Below are 22,945 nucleotides of genomic sequence, written 5' to 3'. Positions count from 1 at the left end.
GTTTGATGTTTTAAAGCATGTTTGATCTTAGGATGATGTTATGAATATGTTAGAAGTAAGATTTGATTTTTTGGAATTCTTGGAGATGTTTTTATTAAGGTCAAAACTTGTGATTTAAGGTTTACTTTTTGTTAAAAAGTTTGGGTCTTTTTACAAAAAGTTTGGTATTGATAATTAGCTTTTTCTTAATGGATAGTTTTAAGGGTGTTTTTAAACTTAGGATAGGAAGATCTTTGTTACAAGATTTTGGTTTATTCATGAGTTTTGGAACTTGAAAGAATTGCAACCAAAATAAGACAAATGGCCTATGTAGGTTTCGGCCATAGTGAGTTTTTCATAGTTGTTATTGGTTTTAAATTTTTCTGAGTTGAGATTTGAGTTTGGGACAAAATTTACATGAGGAATGTAAATTTTGGTAATTTTTTTGGAATTAGGATATCAAATCCTTAAGTTAGGAGGTAAAATGGTCATTTGTCCACATGTAGAGGGTAAAATGGTAATTTTACTCTAAGTTGTCTCTTTTCACATTTCTAATTGTTAGTAATTAATTTCTAACTTTTAGAATAACCTTTTACAGTTCCTCGTGTTTCGCGCTTTATTCTAGTAGAACGCGACGATCGAGGTAAGTTAGCTTTTAACTTACTATCAATTTAATGTGTATGAGTGATAAGTAAGGGAACTAAATTGTATGTATGCATGTTATCATATGTGCCATGCCAAGTCATTACATATTTATCTGTTACACATAATTTATTCTATCATGAATTATTCATCTGTTACAAAATATATTCTGTCACGTATTCCTATACATTGCAAGCATGTCATGCTAAGTTAAGTATGCCATCTGTTACATGTATTTCATGTCATGTAAGATTCACTATCACATGTTACACCATGTTATGAAATGTTGTCTGTTATATGGTATGCAATGTTACGAAATGTTGCATGTTACATGTATGCCATGTTATGAAATGTATTCTGTTACATTTATGTCTTGAAGTATGTCATGTCTGTCATCTTATGTTCATGTCATGTTATGCTACGTCAGGACTTTTGTCTTTTATGTCACGATCATGTTACGTCACGTTACGAAATGTCATGTATGCCAGTTAAGTTATTCATGTCAATCACGACCCTAAGCGCTAGGATGGGGTAATATCCTAGTGGAACTCCTTTGTTCACGCTGGAGTGTCTAAATAGGTGTGAAATTCCCTGGGTTGACGAAGTACAGTCAACAGGTTGCGAATGGGGCCTAATTAGCTGGTCACCGGAGCGCGCCAGGCACTAACGCCGATGGTGCCACACATTACGTTACGTGTGTCCACAGCAAGTGTGGCACAAACAAATAAGTCATGGGGCCACAACAACTGTGGAGCATGAAGTATGGGGCCACAACAACTGTGGAGCATACACTACGTGAGACACAGCAATTGTGACACGTAGAATACGTGGGGCCACAACAACTGTGGAGTACGTATTAACGCACTCACAGCTGGTATAGAAACCTGTGATGTGATGCGGTAATCGGCAGGGACACACGGCTCAAGGGGACCTGTGTAGCACCCATATGGTCACTTTAATGATTAAGTCTATTGAATAAGATTTCAAGTTCATGTATTTCATGTTCAAGTCATGTTTCAAGTTCACGTTATGTTACGTTCAAGTTTACGTTCACGCAATCATGGTAATCCCATGAGACAAGAATATGTTTCAAGTTCATGTTATGTTATGTTCACATTTACGTTATGTTCCAAGTTCACATTTATGTTATGTCATGCTCAAGTTCATGTTCAAATTATGCATGTTCACGTTCATGTTATGTTTTAAGTCCATGTTATATTTCAAGTTCACGTTCATGCTATGTTTCAAGTCACGTTCATGCTAAGCTTCAGTTTCAGTTTAAGTTATGCCAGTTATGTTATGTTGTATGTCAAGTTATGCTATGATTACTTATGATTTGATTATGCATTCATGCTTTTACTGCCATGCATGCATCATTAACCTGTGTGGAAGTTTTCCGTTAACTTGCTGAGATTTGTAATCAAATCTCACTATGGTAGTCCCAACTACCATTCCCCCCGAATGGTAGATTTTGTTATAGGATCTGAAGGAGAACCGGGAATCGACCAATTGGAAACAGCCGACTAAGCGACGGTGCGACGTAGATGGCATTACAATAGTTACCTCAGATTACTACTTGTATTGGTGGAGTTCAATCTCCAACACTCTTTTGATCACAACTTTATGGACTATTATTGTGATCTTAGTTGTTTAGTATGTCGTTAAGTATGGAGTATGTTTTAAGTATTTGGGATATTTTAGTTTGGTGCATAGTATTGCTAAAGAAAAAAAATTATCCGCTGCGAATATTGCATAATGCTAGATGCATGTTAGGAATATTGCATCTTATATGTCATGAACGGGGGCAGGTAACCTTGTGTTGCATGTCTCGACACTTCAAATGTCCGTCCGATCCCAAACGGAATTTGGGGGCGTCACATTCACTGCATGGTGTACTACTTACTGAGTATTTGACTCACTTTGTGTTTATGTTTTAAACGTCTTGGTAATGACGAAAAGGCTGGGAAGCAAGGCATTATTGTAGAGGGAGAGGCAGACGCTTAGTGTCTTCCCTATTGGTTCGACTTTACATGGATGATGGGTTATGTTTGTGGGTGTTGCTTTTATGTTGGGAGGGAGTCTCTTCCTAACTAGAACAGTTATGTTTTTATGAATGTATGATGGACTCTGAGAGTCTTTTATGGATGAATGTTCGAATAGAATGTCTATCAGGTGTTCCTTTTATTAAATCAGGAATTAGAGTACACGTGTCTCATGTTTATGTTGATCTCATGTTATTAGGAAAAAAGAAAAGAAAAAGAAAAGAGAAGAAAGGGACAAGTATGTACGTAGCGATTTCACCCTTCTTGGGGTGGGGTTGTTACAATGTGTATAATGTGGAAAGGAAATGGAGTAAGAAGTCATGTAGGGTTTCGGGACGTTCTATGTTGTTTGAGCATGAATATTGTTATTTCACCATTTCGGCATGGACTAAGATCATGAAAGGATCACCTATACTCACAAGAAAATTCTTCGGCACTTATGAGGTTTCTTTGTTAAAAACTTTGGCCAATGCATTAAAAGATTCTAAGTTAATGAAAAATTGATTGGAATATATGTTCCTTACACAAAAGCTTTTGGCCAACCTTATAAATGAAGTGAGATTAATGGTGCTTTGGGATTTATGTGATAAGAACGATTTCTAGTTACATTAGGGTTTTGAAGGTTTTGGCTCTTACATGTTTATTATTGGAATGTATGCCTTTGATTGATATGAATGCCTTGAATTGTTATAAAAGTACATGTTCGCATGTTCTAATATTTTCAAGCCATAACGGGATATGTATTGCATGTATGGATGTTTTATTTTATGATGATGAAGCATTTCGGCATCTCATGGTTATGATGAAACATTTTGATTATTCATATGTCTCATGAAAGTTCTAAGATTTATTGTCATGTCACATGCATTGGAATTGTGAAAACCCCTTTTGAAAGGAAAATAGTCTTTTTAAAAAGTAAAGTTTTTATCACGACCCAAAATGCTGGGACGGGGGAATGTCCTAGTGGAACTCCTCTGTCCTCTCAGGAGTGATTAAAATGGAGAGATACCCTTGGGTCGACGAATTACTATCGACAGATCTCGAATGGTACCTAAAAGAAAAGGATACCAGAGCGGGATTGCACCTAAAGCTAGTGGGTGCACCTACGGTGAAGGCGAAATGCATGCTGCCGTATATGAAAGTCAAGACGTAGTCACCTTAGTCAAAATGGTCAATGGTTGATGCGGTAACTAGCGGGGAACACACGGTGCATAGGGGAGCTGTGAACGTCACGAGCTCATAAGTATGTTAATGAACAAGTATGAAACGATGAAAGAATGTTTATGAAAGCAAAAGTTATGAATTGTCATGTTTTTATACGAAGTCTTTGAAAGGTCAAGTGCATAAGTATAAGTTCATGTCCATGCATTCATTATTAAGTTTGCTTCATATGTTTATGATATCTATTGTACGTTATTTAGTTACTTATTGAGATTTCTCGAAATTTCACTGTTGTATTTACCCACTATCATTCCTCACTCAGAATGATAGAAGCTGTGACAAGTTTAGTCAACGCAAATGACGAAGCGCAAGAGGACAGTACCTCCTCCGGAGAGGATCATGCCTAAGATGGTTATAGGCTCATCTGAGCCTTCCATTTTGGACCATCTCGAGTCGATTGATAAAGCAATTACTGAGATAATTGAAGACATAGAAAAATTTGGAAAGTCCCATAATAGGGACAAGGACCAGGCTTTAGAGAAGCGAGTGAGGCCCGAATCTCATTGAACATCAAGACAATGTTATGAGACCACTTTTGGAAAATGATCTTCTGTTTAGCTTTTAATGTTTGGTCCCTTGTTTTTGGGAGTTCTTTAGAAACTCGTATAAACTATGATGACTCTTATGAATTATGCAATAGTATTGGGATCTTATGTTTTCGGTACCATAACTAATGTTTCCTTTAAATTGACTTAAGTTGACTTTTCGCTACGATATATTGCATATTATTAGTTATCAGTAGGTGCATTGCAACTTATCTGTCATGTGCGGGGGCAGGTAACCCTAGTGTTGCATGTCCCGGCATTTCAGTTTCCGTCAAATCCCAAGCGGGGGCTAGGGGCGCCACACTCGCCAATAGAGATGGTGGCACTGTTTGAACTTTACGGTTAAGGGCATCTGCTACTACATTAGCCTTCCCAGGATGACACTTTCACTGATAGTCACTGACCATCTTAACTCATCTTCTCTGCCTCATGTTTAAGTTCTTCTGACTAAACAGATACTTAAGGCTCTTGTGATCAATGAACACTTCGCACCTTTCTCCATAAAAATAGTGTCTCCAGATTTTCAATGCAGAAACTACTGCAGCTAATTCCATGTCATGGGTAGGGTTATTCTGTTCGTGATCCTTGAGTTGTCACGATGAATAAGGGACGACTCATCCTTCCTGCATCAGTATACATCCTAATCCCCATCTTGGAGGTATCACATAGACCACATAATTTTTATGAGGTTCGGGTAATGCTGACACTGGGGTTGCGGTCAATCTTCTCTTCAACTCTTGAAAACTCCTTTCACATTTCTCGCTCCAAACATACTTAGCGTTTTTCTTAGTCAACACTGAAGAGGTCCAGAAAGTTTGAAAAATCCTTCCACAAATCTCCAATAATATCCTACTAGACCAAGAAAACTACGTATCTCATGGGTGTTAGTCGGCTTCTACCATTCAGTTACGACTTTGATATTGGTAGGGTCTACGACTACTCCCTTACTATATATTACATAACCTAGAAACTTCACCTCTCAGAGCCAAAATTCACACCTACTAAATTTGGTGTAGAGTTGGTGCTCCTGTAATGTCTCCATTTCTAACCTCAAATGTTCCCTATGCTCTTCATCACTTCGTGAATAAACCAGAATATCATCTTTAAAGACTACCACGAAACTATCCAAGTATTGCCTGAAAATCCAATTCATCAAATCCATAAATGATGCCAGAGCGTTAGTCAATCCAAAAGGAATCACTAGGAACTCAAAGTGCCCATAGCAGTTTGGAAAGCAGTTTTAGGAACATCCAACTCCTTGATCTTGAGCTGGTGATAACCCGATCGTAAATCGATCTTAGAGAATACCGAAGCTCCTTACAATTGGTCCAATAGATCATCGATCCGTGGTAGAGGGTACTTGTTCTTGACGGTTACTTTGTTTAACTACAGATAATCATCCTCATAGATCCATCTTTCTTCTTCACAAACAGGACTGGAGCACCCCAGAAGAATGAGCTAGGTTGGATAAATCCCTTATTCAAGAGTTCCTCAATTTGAACCTTTAGTTCTGCTGGGGCCATCCTATAGGGTGCCTTGTGCACAAGGGTCGTTACTAGCTCTAGTTGTAACGCCCGTCCTTGTGGTGAGACTTTTTCTAAAATATTTTTATAAAAAGGACGACGGGAATTACCGTCCTGTTTAAAACTTTTCACTTGCATCCCCAGGGTGCGAGACTCTACGTTTATAAATAAAATGTGCTTTGATCATAAAAGAGGGTTACAGAGGAAAACATAAATCTTATAATAAAAAGGCCTCGTACGTTTAAAACTCGTGCCTAGACTTCCGTGCTCTTCCCCATGAGCCGTGTCCGTCCTGATCGTGCAGTTCCTGTGAGGGGGAGGGACATGCATAAAAACTAAAATGAGTCGAAGACTCGTAAGCATTACCTCATACGGTTAAAATATAACAACATAGGTTTTCATTCATGCATTCATCATTCGTACATACTATTACGTGCGTGCCTACGTGTCTTGTGTGCGTTCGTTTGAAAACGTCACTGGACGGGGCTTTTCTTTTAAAAGGCTTTCCTTTATTTAAAACGTGTCCCCCGTCAGTGCCTTCATTTCTTCAAGAGTCGCTGTACGGGGTTTTACTTTAAAAAGGGCTTTCTCGTCGTAAAACGTTTCCCCCATCAGTGCCTTCATTTCTTAAAGAGCCCGTGCTCTTGTGCTCTTGTGCATACGTGTGCATTCGTGTGTGCGTGCGTACATCCATTCTTTCTTATCGCTTTCATAGGCCAGTACACACAATTACGCCCCGTGGGTTTGGGGTAAGCGGTCTTCCTTTGGACCCGGATTCCACCCATGGCCACGGGTTGGGAACCCCTTTTCATAGGGGGCAGCACTGGGTGCACTTCCAGCGCTACTTACCCGGCATTGCAATCTGCCCATTCATCAGTACCCTTTCATTCATGTCATGTGGCCGTTACGTGTCTTCATACATTTATGCTTTCATTTCTTTCTTTCTTTCTTTTCATTCATTCGTTCATGTCAGCTCAAAGGAGCTGAAACTTTCATTCCGTTCATTCTTTCATTTAACAGTCCTTTCTTTTCATGAGAAAACATTTCTTTTCATGAGAAAGTATTGTTTAGGGCGTAAGCCCGAAAATGGTCTTTACGTTTTCTTTTTCAATTTCATTTCAGCTCTATCCTCTCTTTAACAAAGAACATACATGGGCTTAAGCGTCAGCTTCTGTGGCATCCTATAAGCGTCACCTTGAACGTTGTCAATCATGGCATCCGCGAGTATCACCTCGTGGTGCACATGAGAGCGTCAGTTCGTAGGATTCACAAAAGCATATGCTTTCATGCCTTTCATGCATCTTCATCAGTTTATGGGTTTTTCTTAGAAAATACATACAATAGATACAGCGTATAGTCATCCATTCACATGCGTACAACTAATACTTTGGGGTGCGTAAAAAGGGGCTGCCAATGAGGGGCCGTACATACTTATTCTTTTGAACATTTAGCATTTTCTTTCTTAAAACGTTTTTAGTCTTTTCGTGAGCATTTTAAGGGAAAAGCGTTTCTTGTATCTTTGATAACTCTAGAAGAGTATGAACATAACACTTACCTGGACTCCATGCTACTTGCATGTCATTCAGTCCGTTCACGTGCTTGTCAGATGGCAACCTACATGCATACACATAACCTTAGCATCATTCTATATCTAATGCATAAGTAACTTAAACTATAAATGGAACTACGCTATACTTAGAACACTCTCCTTCTATCCCGTGCACTTACGTGCCCTTCACTATGTTAAACCCTTCGAGGACCACTTACGGTCACCACAACTTCCAACTCAAAGTCTTGTCTCGAGTGCTCATCCACTAAAGTGAACCCCTTATTCACCTTAGGATTAAGACACTAGGACATTCGTCTTACTCTCCTTACAACCACACTCGACGCATGATTCCGACCGATGGAATCATACATCTCAATCCTAATGATGCATCCGTCACTATCTTCATGCCTCTTGGCCCACACTAAATCCTCATTCCCATCCATAAAGACACATGGCTCTAAGCCAACTCTGAGGCTTAAGCACCGTGCAACTATGCTCATGACATATTACCCATTACATATGGTGAATCCGTCCGGCACGTGTCTCTCACCATGTTACACAGGTACCTTACCCCTTTATCACCTAAGATCAACATATATAACACGTTGATCACCTGCTCGTAGGGACAAGGGCCATACTCCGATACCAATCTTCTCGTAACCCGGCTAGCATGACTCTTCACGCTACCCGTCCCTTTTGACAGTTCATCCCAACACTTAACACGACAAGACTCCATTCATAACTACGTTTCATGTCACGTTATATAGCCCGAGATTGCTCCAGGGCTACGCTGTGACCTTGTCGTGTTACCTAGCATTCTACTACATCACTCCTGACTCATCACGAGTACGATTCCTCACGTACTCCCGTCACATCGTGACATCTCGTCACGTTCCCGTTACGCCATTTCTATACTTTAACACTTCACCCATCATAAGCATGACTTCCAACAACCACGTCACTTCGTGACGTTGCCCAGTCATGCTTCCGCTGCATACTCTTACACTTGTTCTACTACTTCACGCATACTCCTGGCCATAAGTCCATCACAGTGACACTTGTTACCTCAGACTACAGGCTACGCCATAACTACTTCGGGACACTGTTCCACAGTTCCCGACACTATCCATCACGTTCCACGCCCATCAATCACATAACCATCCTTATCTCTACGACACGCCACACGTAGTGTCGCTGCTACGTGGAGTACACTCCACGTATACTCCCTTCATACACACCACATCACCATTATGACATACCTACCATATGGTACATCACTCCATCACAGGGAGTACGTTCCACTCGTACTCCCTTTACATACGCTCCATCACCACTATGGCCTACACGCCATATGGTGCATCCCCAATCATATGGAGTGCATTCCACATGCACTCCATCCATACACACCATATCACCAATATGGCATACCCGCCATATGGTACATCATTATATCACATGGAGTACACTCCCCGTGTACTCCCTTCATACACTACGACACATCACCATTATGGCATCCTTGCCATATGGTGTATCACTCCACCATATGGAGTACATTCCACATGTACTCTATCCATACACACCATATCACCACTATGGCATACCCGCCATATGGTGCATCACTATATCACATGGAGTACACTCCCCGTGTACTCCCTTCATACACTACGACACATCACCATTATGGCATCCTTGCCATATGGTGTATCACTCCACCACATAGAGTACATTCCACATGTACTCTCCACATACATACCACATCACCAATATGGCATACACGCCATATGGTGCATCGTCCACCATATAGAGTACGTTCTACATGTACTCCTCTTACATGCACTACGCCACTGAGTACACTCCACTTGTACTCATCTCGTTCCACAATACTCCAGGAGGGTATATTTTACATATACTCTCCTTGTCCCATATTACACCACACATAAAGTACACACAGCGTGTACTATTCCCATCCCATATACCACATCACCATTATGGCATATCCGCCACATGATGCATTACTCCACCACATAAAGTACACTCCACGTGTACTCCTCACATATACTATACCCCACACAGAGTACACCCATCGTGTACTCCCTTCATACACATCACGACATGTCACCATTATGGCGTACCCGCCATATGGTGCATCTCACCATCACATGGAGTACATTCCATTTGTACTCCCTACATATACAACACGCCACATGCACACAGAGTACACTCAGTGTGCACCGTATCCATTCCACATACACCATGCCACCATTACATCACATATTCCCCAATCACACTACACAGCACACTTCCCAATCACACCCAACACATCACAGTACACTACACGGCACAATGCATCTCCATACAACACAGATAAGCCCAACACTTCACTACACAGAATGCCCAACACTTCATCACAATGCCACAACTCTACAAATACTAACAGCATAGTCCAAAACCTAGTCAACTAATCAATATCTAACATAATTATGAGGGATAGAGGGTTATACCATCGACGGGATAACCCGTGCATTGCTTGCAGATCGTCATAGCTGATGATGTCGGAAGAGTCGTACGTGGTGGCTAACTCACGTACGGTGACTGTTTAGGCGTTTGGATAGCTAGGTGTGGTCTTGGAAAGGCTCGTGATGGCCTTGTGACGATGGTAAGGGGCATAACATGGTGAATCTAGCCATGTACAGTGGCGGTCAATCACACGTAGTGACTGTCCATCACGTGCAGTGATTACCCATCACATAAAGTGATGGTTTAGACCTAGGGCTTGGCTAAAGGAGGTGCGGTGAATCTCGTGGTGGCGTCGGGGTGGTGCCACGGTGGCTCACGGTGGCAGATCTGGCCATTCCATGGAGGAGAAGCCGTGGGAGAGTGAGAGAGAGTGTGCTCTCGTGGGTGGCAGATCGGGGCCAATGGAGGTCGGGTTGGCTTGGTGGCGGCCTGAGGAGCCTGATGACGGTGGTTACCCATCGTGGGTGGCGGTGTACGGCGGTGCACGGCGTGCAACCCGTGCGTGCGTGAGAGGGGAACCCGTGTGGTGGGGGAGAGGCTATGGGCCTCGGGTCACGTGGAGGAGGAAGGGGGAGGAAGAGGGAGGTCCATGGTAGCCATGGGTGGTCGTGGGTGGCCGCGTATGGCGGCGCACGGTGGGAAATGGGTTAGAGACCCATTTCGGGTACTTGCCGTGGAAGGAGGGGGAGGACTGCATCATGGGAGCTGGCTTCGGTGGAGGATGATGGCAGGTGGGAGAGGAGCTCGCCGTGGGAGCGGTGGAGCCATTGGGCGGCGCACGGCGACGCTACGCGCACTAAGCCCATACGGGCTGTGCAGTCCCGAAATGGAGAAAGGGAGAGTGTGAGGGGGAGAGGTCGGCATGGATGGACTCGCCGGAGGGAGAGCAAGCCGTTGGTGCCGGTGGTGAGGAAGGGCGACACACGGCGGCGCCGGGCTGAGGACTTAAGCCGTTCGGAGTGAGGTGGTCTGCGTACAGCGTATGCCGAAGGAGAGAGGGAGGAGAGAGAGGGTTACAGGGAAATGAGAGGGAAAAGAGAGGGGTCTGGGTATTTAACCCAGTCCTTTCGTCTGGGGGTCTACACGACGATCTAACGACGAATAATTAAAACACTGATTTGAAGATGCGTAAAACATTAACTTAATTAAAAGCACTTAGAGGAATTAAGGTAGATATTATTCTAAACTAACTTTAGTTTATAAAATAATATTCTTCATCATTAATAGAATGATGAAGTCTCACTTAACATATTTAAAAGGGTTAAACCATTTATTTAATAAAAGTTCTCAACATAATTTAAATCCCATAATATGTTAAATAATTGAAATTATTTTAATAATAATATTAAAATGATTTCCGGCAATTATAATATTTTTGGAGCTCTTCAATAATATTATGATTGTCGTATTTAAGATCAAATCTTAATTCAACAATGATGGAAATATTCCTTATAAATATTTCCAGCATATTTAAAACACTGGGCGTGCTCTAGAAGTCACACGATATCTTTCGAGACACGCTATCATGGTTCGACACGCATAACGTGACTTGCAGTCGGTAGTGAGAAAGGCAGATGATCACAATCTCTGCCATTAGGGTTTGCTTACGTCAGAAAGAGAGAAGCGTACGTAAGAAGAAGGAGCTGGGTATTACACTAGTTCTATAACGAACTCCGTTTTCTGATTTTGTGGCACCCTCGACCCCCACGTGTGATTTGGTAGGTGTCATGACACCGGGATGATGGCCACTTTGGTCACCCACCCCATCGCTTCGTGCAAGTGTGCACAAATATGCAATATGTGTGCAACATAAATAACGTATCGGGGAAAAAGAAATGTAAGGCAGTCAAACTAAGTACTAGAAAATTTAAAGTTTACAACCCAACAGAAAACCTTCAAAAAGTTATAACCATCATCCAGTTGAAACAAAGTAAAAGAAATAGAAAGGTCTAACAATAATGACGAAAAAAGTCCAAGCCATCACTCCTGAAGTGGGATCAGTCCCTCCTGCATATACCCATCCTCTGCATCAAAGTCTACGGTTCCTTGAAGGTAGGCATACCACAATGATATTTCACAATCTCAGTAAATAAATCAACAGAACAACAACCAAGAGATTCAAACATGAAATTATAGAAGCAACGTGTTCAACAGTCATGAAAGCAACTACCCAAAAAATCCATTTTTACAACCTTCCCAAAAATCATTTAATTACAGCCACTCACTCCAAAAATCCCATTTGTACCCAAAACACAACAGTTTATTATAGTGTACACTATGGTCTCCCCTCGGAACCACATGCACACCTTAGCTCCATTCATCACACAACAGGTAACAATTGCACGTGTGACTTTGTTACGAGTGATGCCCAGGTCCACGCTCGGCGCGTAATGTGACCAGGGATCCTCTAGCCCCCTGCCAGCAGAGGTGCTCTGGAGTCGTACCAAGAGTGTTACCATCTTGGCCAAGCCTGCTATCACCCGACAATAGCCCAGGGGACGTCACTCAATTTTACAGGCTCCTGTGTGATCAAAAGAGCTCCACTGAGATAATACCCCATCTTGGCTTGGGGTTGTGCGCATGCACCCAAACAAAATATATATACCAAAAACCCAGCTTTTTAGATTACGCAGCATAGCATAGAGCATAGCATAGTTGAATAAATTATGGCAGATATTAATATAAATTAATATGTAGATGCATGACAAGCAATTATTAGATGGTATGGCATAGCACAAAACAGTTAACCATACAACAACACAAAAGTCACAATTCCACAAATCCCAACCACACACGTCTCCACCTAGCCCTCAACCCATATTTCCTACAACAACTACGTTGTTAAAACCCAAAACTTCATAGGGTCCCAAGCCACTTTTTAATCACAACCAGACTGCAACAAAGTTAGCGATAATTCCTTGTTAGAAAATCAAGGTCGATCTAGAGACTTACTTACTTCGTGGAAGGCATAAATTTTGGATGATCGAGCGTGATGACTTTAAGAATCCCGCAATAGAGCGTGTGTGCGTGCCACTATGCGGACATACATAGTTGGTTAGATTAAAATCTAAAAAAGCTAAAAAATGAAACAAGAGGCAAAAGGCATAAAGGCTTACTGTTGTGGCGTTTAAGGGGCGGAGCAGTGGCAGCACATGGCGGCAGTGATGTAACTGGACAGAACATGGGCTAAAATGGGGTTCTTTTAAAAAAAGGTGAAAGATCTTAGGAAGGAAAGAGGGTGGATGAAGGAAAACTCGCGACAGAGGGTGGTGGTGGCTCACAGTGGAGCAGATCCCAAAGGGGGATTTTTGGCCTTTGGTTGGCGTGGATCTGAGGAGGAAAAAGGCCTATGAGAGGGGAAGGGATCGGATGACCACTGTGAGGCTGCTGGAAGGGGGTGGCCTGTGGTGGCGAATGATGGTGCTAGGGAAAAATCTCCTAAAATCTATGGGGTCATAGCTCTGAGGATGGGGAAGATGAATAGAGTTGGCTTAAGGGAGGAGGAGAGGCTTGGAGGGGATTTTCGAGTGAGGGAGGCACGACCTATTTATAGGACATGGGTTGGGGCTCAACAGACATAGCCGCGATTGTGATTGGTGGTGTGGGATGGTGGGGGCTTCACGAGCATCGCACACATGTCATGTGATGAGTGGTGGGCAACGACAGTGAGTAGTTGCCATGGCTAAGGCTTCATATGGAGCCAGACGAGGAGGAGCACAGATTGGGCAAGGGTCACAGTGGAGGTAGATAGGGAGGATGGTTGCTGCGCGGGGACCATGTGGTGAAGGCGGGAGGAGGTGTTGCAGGTCATGGGCTGTGGGAAGAGGAGGGAAAAATAAGAAGAAATGAAAAAAGAAAGAAGAAGAGGAAAAGGGCGTGCGTCATTGAGGGAGAAGAAGAGGAGGAAAATAAACCTTAGTGTTTTTCTTCCTAGGCCAAAACGACACCGTATAGGATGGGAGGGAAAAGAAAAAAAATTCTAAGCCAATCAAAAAGACGTCGTTTAAGAAAAAGAAGGGTTGGGCTTGTTTCCAAACTTTGGGCTCTCATGCACATAGGCTGGGCACTCCAAATGTACCCATATAACACCAAAACAAAAACCCACTTATACAACCACTTGGGCTTAGATTTTCTCTTAAAGAAAAAAAAAAAAAAGCTTACATACACAAAATAACTTGGGGCTTCACATCCCCTTAAAAGAAATTTCATCCTCGAAATTTGTAAGCTTAAACCATTTAACTCCAAAACAATTACATGGTACAACTCATAATTGCTTGGAACAAGATATACAATCAATAATACCCAAATAGATACAGGTCATGCTCTCTCATGTCAACTTCTCTCTCCCAAGAGAAGTCCTGAGCTGCCGGATCTCCCCATGACGCTTTCACCAAAGGTATTGTCTTGGATCTCAGTTTTTGTTCCTTCTAATCTAAAATCTGCGTTGGTGTTGTCTCATAGGTAAGGTTAGGCTATAGTTGGATGCTACCAAGCTCAACCAACCATGGTTCCTCCTGTTCGAAACTCTTCTTCAGAGAGGATGCATGAAACACATCTTGCACCTCTAAAAAATCTCCAAAATACTCCAACAAAGCCATCTTGTAAGCAACCGGCCCAACCTTCTCCACTATCTGAAAAGGGCCAATATACCTTAGGCTTAACTTCCCTTTCTTCCCAAGCCGCTTGATGTCCTTCATCTGTGAGACCTTGTACACCCAATCACCTTTTTCAAATGACAAGTCAATTCTCCTTGTATCTGCATAACTCTTATGACGACTATGCGCCATTAGCATCCTGTCTCTTATGATTCTAACCTGGTCCTTCATCTCTTGAACTATTTTTGGCCCAATAAGCTTGCTTTCACCAAGCTCATCCCAAAATAATGGTGACCTACACCTTTTCCCGTATAGAGCCTCATAAGGTGCCATTTGAATGGAGACCTGAAAACTGTTGTTGTACGCAAACTCTATGAGTGGCAAGTGATTCTCCCATCTACCCTTGAGTTCCAACGCACAGGCTCTTAGCATATCTTCAAGTGTTTGAATAGTGTGCTCTGATTGGCCATCTGTCTGAGGGTGATAGGGGCTACTAAACTTCAACATAGTGCCCATTGCTACCTGTAAGATCTTCCAAAAATGGGATGTAAACCTCGGGTCTCGATCTGATACGATGGTCTTGGGTATCCCGTGCAACCGGACTATCTCTTTCACATACAGTCGCTTCAATTTTTCCATGTCGAGTTTCAAGTTCAGTATATGTTATGTTTAAGTCATGTCAGTTCATGCCATCTTATATATCAAGTCACGTCATGCTTATTTATGATTGTCATGTATATATTCATGCTTTTATTGTCATGCATGCATATTTAAACTGTATGTTAAGTTTCTTGTTAACTTGCTGAGATTTGTAATCAAATCTCACCATGGTAGTCCTAACTACCATTCTCCCGAATGGTAGATCATGTGTCAGGATCTGGAGATATGATAGATGATCGACTAGAGGGGGTCAATTAGACAGTAACGGCACGATGCGAAGTTCATCACTTTGACGCTCCATTTCCTTGATAGTATTATGGCATCCTTGATCAAGTTGCATAAGCTACTCGATGGATTAGCCTAGTAGTTACTGTAGTTTTGCATGTACTTAGAGAGCTATGTCTCTAGTACTAATTATGTTACAGACCTGTTGGACAAGTATTGTAACCTTTTGGATATTAGTTATATTTTGAATGTCTTAAAGTATGTTTATGTTTTTAGAATACATTACTTTTGGTACATAGTATTGCTCAAAGAAAAAAAGTATCTGCTGCGAATATTTTATATTGTTAGTTGCATGATAGGTGCATTGCATCTTTAATTGTTATGAACTGGGACAGATAACTTTGTGTTGCATTTCCCGACGCTTCAGATGTTCTTCCCATCCAAAGTAGAATCTAGGGGCGCCACAATGTGGACCTCTTTTAACTAAGGCACTATTTATGGTTAATTTGCATGTTGGGGTATTTTAGTCTGTTCTGGCACAAAATGTTTAGTAGTCACCTCATTTATTTATTATTATATTTTTTTTCCACTGCAATTATTGCATACTGCTAGTTGCATACTAACTGAGAATAGGAGTACTTAGATAGCTCGCATGCCTTCACACTGAGTATGTAACGGCCCATAAAAATTCAATGGATGAGTTTCTATAGAGCTAAAGAAAAGTCATGAAATCCTAGAAAGATTTCACGAATCGAGCGACTGATTAGGTTTTAGTATATTAGTATATTCAAATTCCGAGCCGCTGTGGTGATAAAATTGTCTTTTTATTTATTTAAGGCACTTAGGAATATAAGTCGACAAAATAAATTGTAACATTAGTCTTGGATAAATATTTAAGATTTTACAGTGTAATTTTAAATTTTTCGCTTTACAGATGAATAGTAATCAAGAGTGCATTTTGATTTAATCGAGGCACTTAGGAGTCAGATTTTGAGTAGCAAATTGCACCACTAGCCTCGTATGATTATTTAAGATTTTATGGTGCAATAATAATTTTGTAAATTTTTGGGTGAATAGTGATGCCCAGGATATCGCCTCGACAGTCGATCTTGCCACCATGCAAACACTATTCAGACCATTCGAAATAATTATCAATCAACCAAAAGAGGGTTTATGTGACACCCCCAACTAATGCTCGGGATGGAATGGAGACTTAGAGCGTCGAGACATGCAACACAAGGTTACATACCTCCGTTCATGACAGTTAAAATACAATGCATCATAAAATGCATCTAGTAGTATGCAATAATCGCAGTGGAATAAGGGTGACTAAATAAATACCAGAATAAACTAAAATATCCCAATATCATTAATAATCATCATAAGTTCAAAGTCATGACGTAGCATATCTTTAATACAAATAAGTCTCCATAACTAGATCAATTGCTTCATGCGCTCTAAGAAACAAAGGGTTAGAGCTATAAACATTAAAATGAGATCTAATTTTTTGTTGAGATCAGGCTCCTCTTCAATCAATCAGAGGAACTGGTCCATCCAATCCGTCCTCATCGGGTCCTAGTAAAACTTCTATCATTCCGAGTGGAATGATAGTGGGTCCACATAGGGTGAGATTTACTTGAAATCTTAGAAAGTTAAACAATCAACAAGCTCAAAGATAAACTATGAATGATAAACGATAAATGATAAATATGAAATGCATGCTATGCAGAAAAACAGTATTTTTCCCATCTAGATTCCTCAATATTTCATAAAAACTTTATTGCACATTTTCTTACAGAGAACATTTTTCAATTCATCTTTCAAAAACAAACATGACATTTCATCAACGATAAGCATCATTATTACCTATAACATTCATACCTAACAACATAACATATGGTAACATCACTGTTCTCCATATGTACTGTGAGTACCTACTGGTGATCGTAGTATAACTCACGTTGAAACTACGTTATCTGTAAACTTGTTCTCAATGCATTGGTAACATAACATAATATCATAACATATACACCCACTCGCTTTGAAGGAACCCATTCCAAATTCGTTCACTGTTCTTTGTCAACCTAGTGTTTACCACTCCATTCTTAATCACTCCAGAGTGGACAAATGAGTTCTACTTTGATAATTCTCCATCCTAGCCTTTGCGTTCATGACAAGAATTTCACTTCATGCAATGCTTTGAAAATATTTTCATGACTTGTTTGTAAGTGTGCTTCTTGAAATAAATGAAAATTTTGTATAACATGCTCAAATGATGAAAAATTGCACATGTCATTTAAACAATTAGTCATGTACTCAATGTATCATATAATATGATATTTCATGCTTAAAATGACATTTATATCATGAATGTGGCATTTATCAATAAATCATAAATAACCTATCAAGGTGTAAGTTAGAGGCCAACTTACAAACTGTCCGAGTTTGAAAAATCATAGTAGCTGTAAACAAGGTTATGCTAGTTAGGAATTGAGTTTCTAAGGAAGAGGTTCATAACCAAAAGGGTTCAAATATAGGTATTTACAAAAATACCCCCAAACTTTTCCAAAATTGCCACTAAGGCCCTAAGTTTTTACTATTTGCAAATAAACCCCCCAATTTAACCAAACATCACAAACCTCATATTATCCATATTCTTAAACAATATATGCCCTTGGAAATTTAAAATTCAAAGTGCAATTATGTCAATCACACCCAACTCGTGGCATGCAATTCACTAATGCCTAAATGTGATTTCAACTAATTAACCCCCATGGATACATTTGTCCTCCAATCATCAAGTATTAATAATAACTACAACCTTAATGATAAATTAAAAACTTAGTTTCAGGTCCTACAAGTTCATCCCAACACTAAAACATGTCTCAAGACCTTAATCACCATTAATCTAACCCTTAAGCATGCATGATATCTCTAGCCTTTTTCATCAAGAAATGTTTCAAAAACTTAAATCAAAACATGCATTTTCCTTCTTATCCAAATCACAAGGTTTTCTAAATGCTTATCACTCAAGCGTATGTAAAATAAATAAAAACTTCCATGATTTAACTTAAACTTGTCAAAACTAATGCATGCTAGATGCTCAACACAAGTTAGAATTAAAACCTATCATGGCATACTTCTAATTTCAAAATTAAACCTTCAAGATTCAATCTAAGACATTTATGCAACATATAAAAATCATAACAAGTCATGCTATGGCTAAAATTTCAACCAAAATAATTTATTTCATCAAAACTTCAAATCTGACCCGGTTTGATCTCTATATGCTAAACCTCAATTGAATTCAAACAAAAACTCATTCTCATGGCATGAATTAAAACCTAACATGCTATTCTAATACTTATCTAGAGATTAAGCAAGAATACTTACAAAAGTCGTGGCCCTTAAAGCTCTCAAACATACTTCACTCAAGAACTTTACACAACTCACTCGGTTTCCACTCACTTGCACACTAAGGAGAGAATAGCTCTAAAGAATTCAAGAGAAGGTTGGGAGAAGAGTTGTGGAGAGATGAGGGAGTGGAGGGGGTATTCATAGGGTTCAAGATGGGAGGGGGCGTTGGCCTTGGTTGCAGGAGAGCTTTGGTGATTAGTTGAGTGGGCAGTGGAGTGTGGTGAGGGAAAACCCAACTTATGTCATCTTTGTGCAAATGAATAGTGTTTCATTCTTCATGATTTCGTCCAGACCAGATGCTGCAATGAGGCTAAGGGTGCAGGGGCTGATTTGGTTCAGAACTTCAAAACAAAATGCAATGGATTGCTAGGTGATGTCATGCTAGATGCTGTAGGGTAGGGGTCTTCAAGGCTGGCCAGTTTTCATCACTTTGTTTTATTTTCATGGTTGGTTTGTACAGGTACAAAGACACCTCTTGATGGCCTTATAAGGTGGTGGAAGGTGGAGGGATTGGCTGCCACTTGATGATGTGTGTGCAGCCTATGGAAGAGGATGAAGGGAGGTGGTTGCCAAGTGATGTTTTGTGCACAAAAGCCAATTGATTTTGGCTCTATTTGGGGTGGCTTGAGTCAAGAATCTCCATGATGACTTGAGGAGCTCTTGGGGTTTGGAGGAGGAGGGAGGTGGTATGTAGTGTTGGTTCAGCCAGGTGTAGAAATTCAAACAAAAATACAAGGCCATTCGGTTTAGTTTAACTGGGTGTCCTATGGAGTTGGTTGGACATTGATTTGTTTCGTTTAAGGAATTTCGTCCAAAGCTTGGGCTGGTTCAAAAGGGATGAAATGAGGGGTGATTGGAAAAATTAGGACTAAAAATAAGATGGAATTGGCATGGGCTATGGGGGCTGATTTGGTGTAATGCACATGAAGGTGCATGTGTGAGCCAGTTTGTGCAATGACATGCCTCTGCCTCTAATGACATGTGTTGGATCAAGACTAAAATTCTAATTTAGTCTAAGAATGATGAAAAATAAGAATAAAAATAATACACTTTAGATAAAAAAAAAAGGTGAGAAATAATTAAAAAGGAAATTAAGTTTAAAACATGGTTTAGAGATCACTAATCATGTGTAAGTTGATTAATGCTTTTAGCTCAGGTTGTAAACTTAATTTAGGTCCAAAGAAATCCTTAATTTAGGTCCAAATGAAAGACAAGGCTTTTGGGCCTTGTTCGGCTTAGGGGCCTTTTGTGTAAATTTCTTTGATGTGGGCTTTTGGTGTGGATTATTGAGTGGATCTTACGTCCAGGTTTGAGGTCTCAATAAAGGCTTCAAAGATCAACTAAGATTTGGCCCACAAAGCATATTTTTCCAAGGTTGGGCCTAAGGTCTTTACTAACACCAACTTAGGCCCAAAGGCTCCAAGTCCTACTCACACTTGGGCCTTTTTCCTAAGACTCTTCAAGAAAGACCTATTACTCCAAAAATCCTAATGGGCCTAGGCTTTAAGATTCCTATTCTTGGCCCAACATAACCTTCTTAATCACTCTTGGACTCAAACCTAAACCCATCCACACTTAACCTTTTTCTTAGCCCAAAAGTAATGCCAAGTGTCACTTCACTAGTGGTCTTATGGTAATTAAACCAAAATAAAGTACCAAAATCTTCCCAAAATTCTAGCTAGTTTAAAGTGTGGTTCTAATGCTAAGAATATTCTAAAACAAAATATAACCCAAAAATCTAACCAAGATTAAGGGAGCTAATGGCTAAGTCTTAATGGGTTTTTTAGGTGGGGTGTTACAATTTCACTTTGGTTTGGAGATTATTGGTTTTGATATTTGATGAATGATTTTATTCATGCAAAGGTTTGTTTAAGACTCAACCTAGAGGCTCTTGGGTTTGAGTTAATTTTTAACGAAACATTTGCCATGTGATTCTAGATTTAATGCTTAGATAGAGTTAGTATTTGAATATGAGGTATATGGTTTTATTTATTGAATTTGTTTTCATGAAAATCAAGGATCAAGTGATTTTGATCTAATACCAAAAGCATGGTGCACTCGATTTTGATGTTTAATTGCAAACCAACTTTGTAGCTTGCATTTTGTGCTTTTGTTGTTTGATCAAGCATGATATTACTTAGGTTTGATTCATGAACATGTTACAAGTGTGATTATGGACTTCTAAATCCTTGGAGTTGTTTTGTAAAGTATTAGACCAAGAACATCAAGGGTTGGTCCTATTTGACCAAAACTTGGTGTTTTGGCATTTTTGTTGATGAAATGAGTTTGAGATTTTTGTGAAATGTATATTTGGATGCCTTAAGATGACTTTAGAACATAGGATATGATTTTTGGGTGTTGGAAAAATCAGTTTAAGCATGAAAGTTTGAAGTTTGGATGAATTGCAACAAAAATCAAGTTTTTGCCTATATATTTGCATCGGCCTAAGCATAGTTCACATCATTTACATGAGTATTGTAAATTTTGATAAGATTTTGAGTCAGTATGCAAAATCCTTACTTTGGGGGCAATAATGTAATTTTCAACTAGTAGAAGGGTAAATATGCAATTTAGCCAAAGTCATAAATTTTTATGTTTTTAAGTGTTTAGTGTGATATTCTAACTCTTAGAAATATCTCGCTTCAGTTCCTGCAATTTCATGCTACTTTTTACATCACGTGCAATCATTGTAAGTTAGCCTCTAACTTACTCTCGATGCACTTATGTATGTACGTACGGTGGTAAAATTATTATTGTCATATTCTTGTCAATTATGATTATCATAATTGTCATAGAGAAATACTTTAGCCACAAAGTGATTATACAAAAGTAAACCCACAAACTGATGTGGCTTGATGTATTACATCAAATTGTAAAGTTACTTTTATTCTAAAATAGATCTAACGGACTACATGAAGTCACTTCAATTTATGAGTTTATATTTGTTTACTCTCTTTGTGTTTGTAACACTTCTCATTGTTATAACATGTCATGCCATGTTTTTTTTTTTTTTTTAAGAAAGAGTTAGGGTCACCTGTCCAATAGTGGCCCCTCCCCAATTTTATTAATAACCCTCACTTGTGGCGGAGGAAAACCGTGGTTACAAATCAAGCATCTGGGTACAACATAAACCCAGCATGCCAAAAGAAACCAAACTAGAAGAAATAAAAACAAGAACAACTAAACCTCAAGCAAAAGACAAACAAAACTAAATAATATGAAGTGAAGGCATCCCGGAGTAGTCCATGAGAATAAGGCCACGCAACGCTCGGGGAGTCTTCGTCAAGTGGGAAAAAACTGAATCGCTACCAGAAGCCCAATCTTGGCTAACCAAAAACATGGTGAATCGAACAATTCATGGAACTCATAATATCAAGAACTTCTTCCAAAAAATCCTCTAAATAACATACCCCACATCTTTTACTCCTCCACCAAGAAATAACAGTCATAGAATCAAGTTCAATTTCCACATAATTGAAGGATAGAGATTTACAAACCTGGAGCCCATGAAGGAGAGCTAAAAGCTTTGCCCGATTATTAGAACCTGTACCAATGAATGCAGAAAAAACATGAATTAACTTACCATGATCATTTCTAATAATCCCACCTATGCCAGAGGCCCCCGGATTACCCAAACTACTACCATCTGTGTTCAGTTTAAACCAACCCGCCGGAGGCCGTTGCCAAGTAATAGCTTTGCAACGCCGAACAGGAGGGAAACTAGGCTGGACATGCAAACTCTCAAGTACCTGCAAACCAAAACAAGAAATATAAGAATAGCATGCATATCATGACAAATAAGACTAATCCACCGACGAACATAATGGATAATGTTAGGGGCAGTTTCAAAGCATTCCTCCATACGCACCAAACAATGCCTCTGCCAGAGTCTCCAATTAATAACCACTGGAAGAAAACCCACAATAATGCCAATTCGAGATGATAATTTCGCATGGCGAAACTAAGTCTGCACCGTGTCTTTCCAGTTCTAGCCAATCAGAATGCCCAGGCTAGCCCCAAAATGATGCCA

This window comes from Juglans regia, chromosome 8 (assembly GCF_001411555.2).
Source record: "Juglans regia cultivar Chandler chromosome 8, Walnut 2.0, whole genome shotgun sequence".
In the NCBI taxonomy this organism is placed as follows: Eukaryota; Viridiplantae; Streptophyta; class Magnoliopsida; order Fagales; family Juglandaceae; genus Juglans; species Juglans regia.
This window is presented reverse-complemented; position numbering follows the sequence as displayed.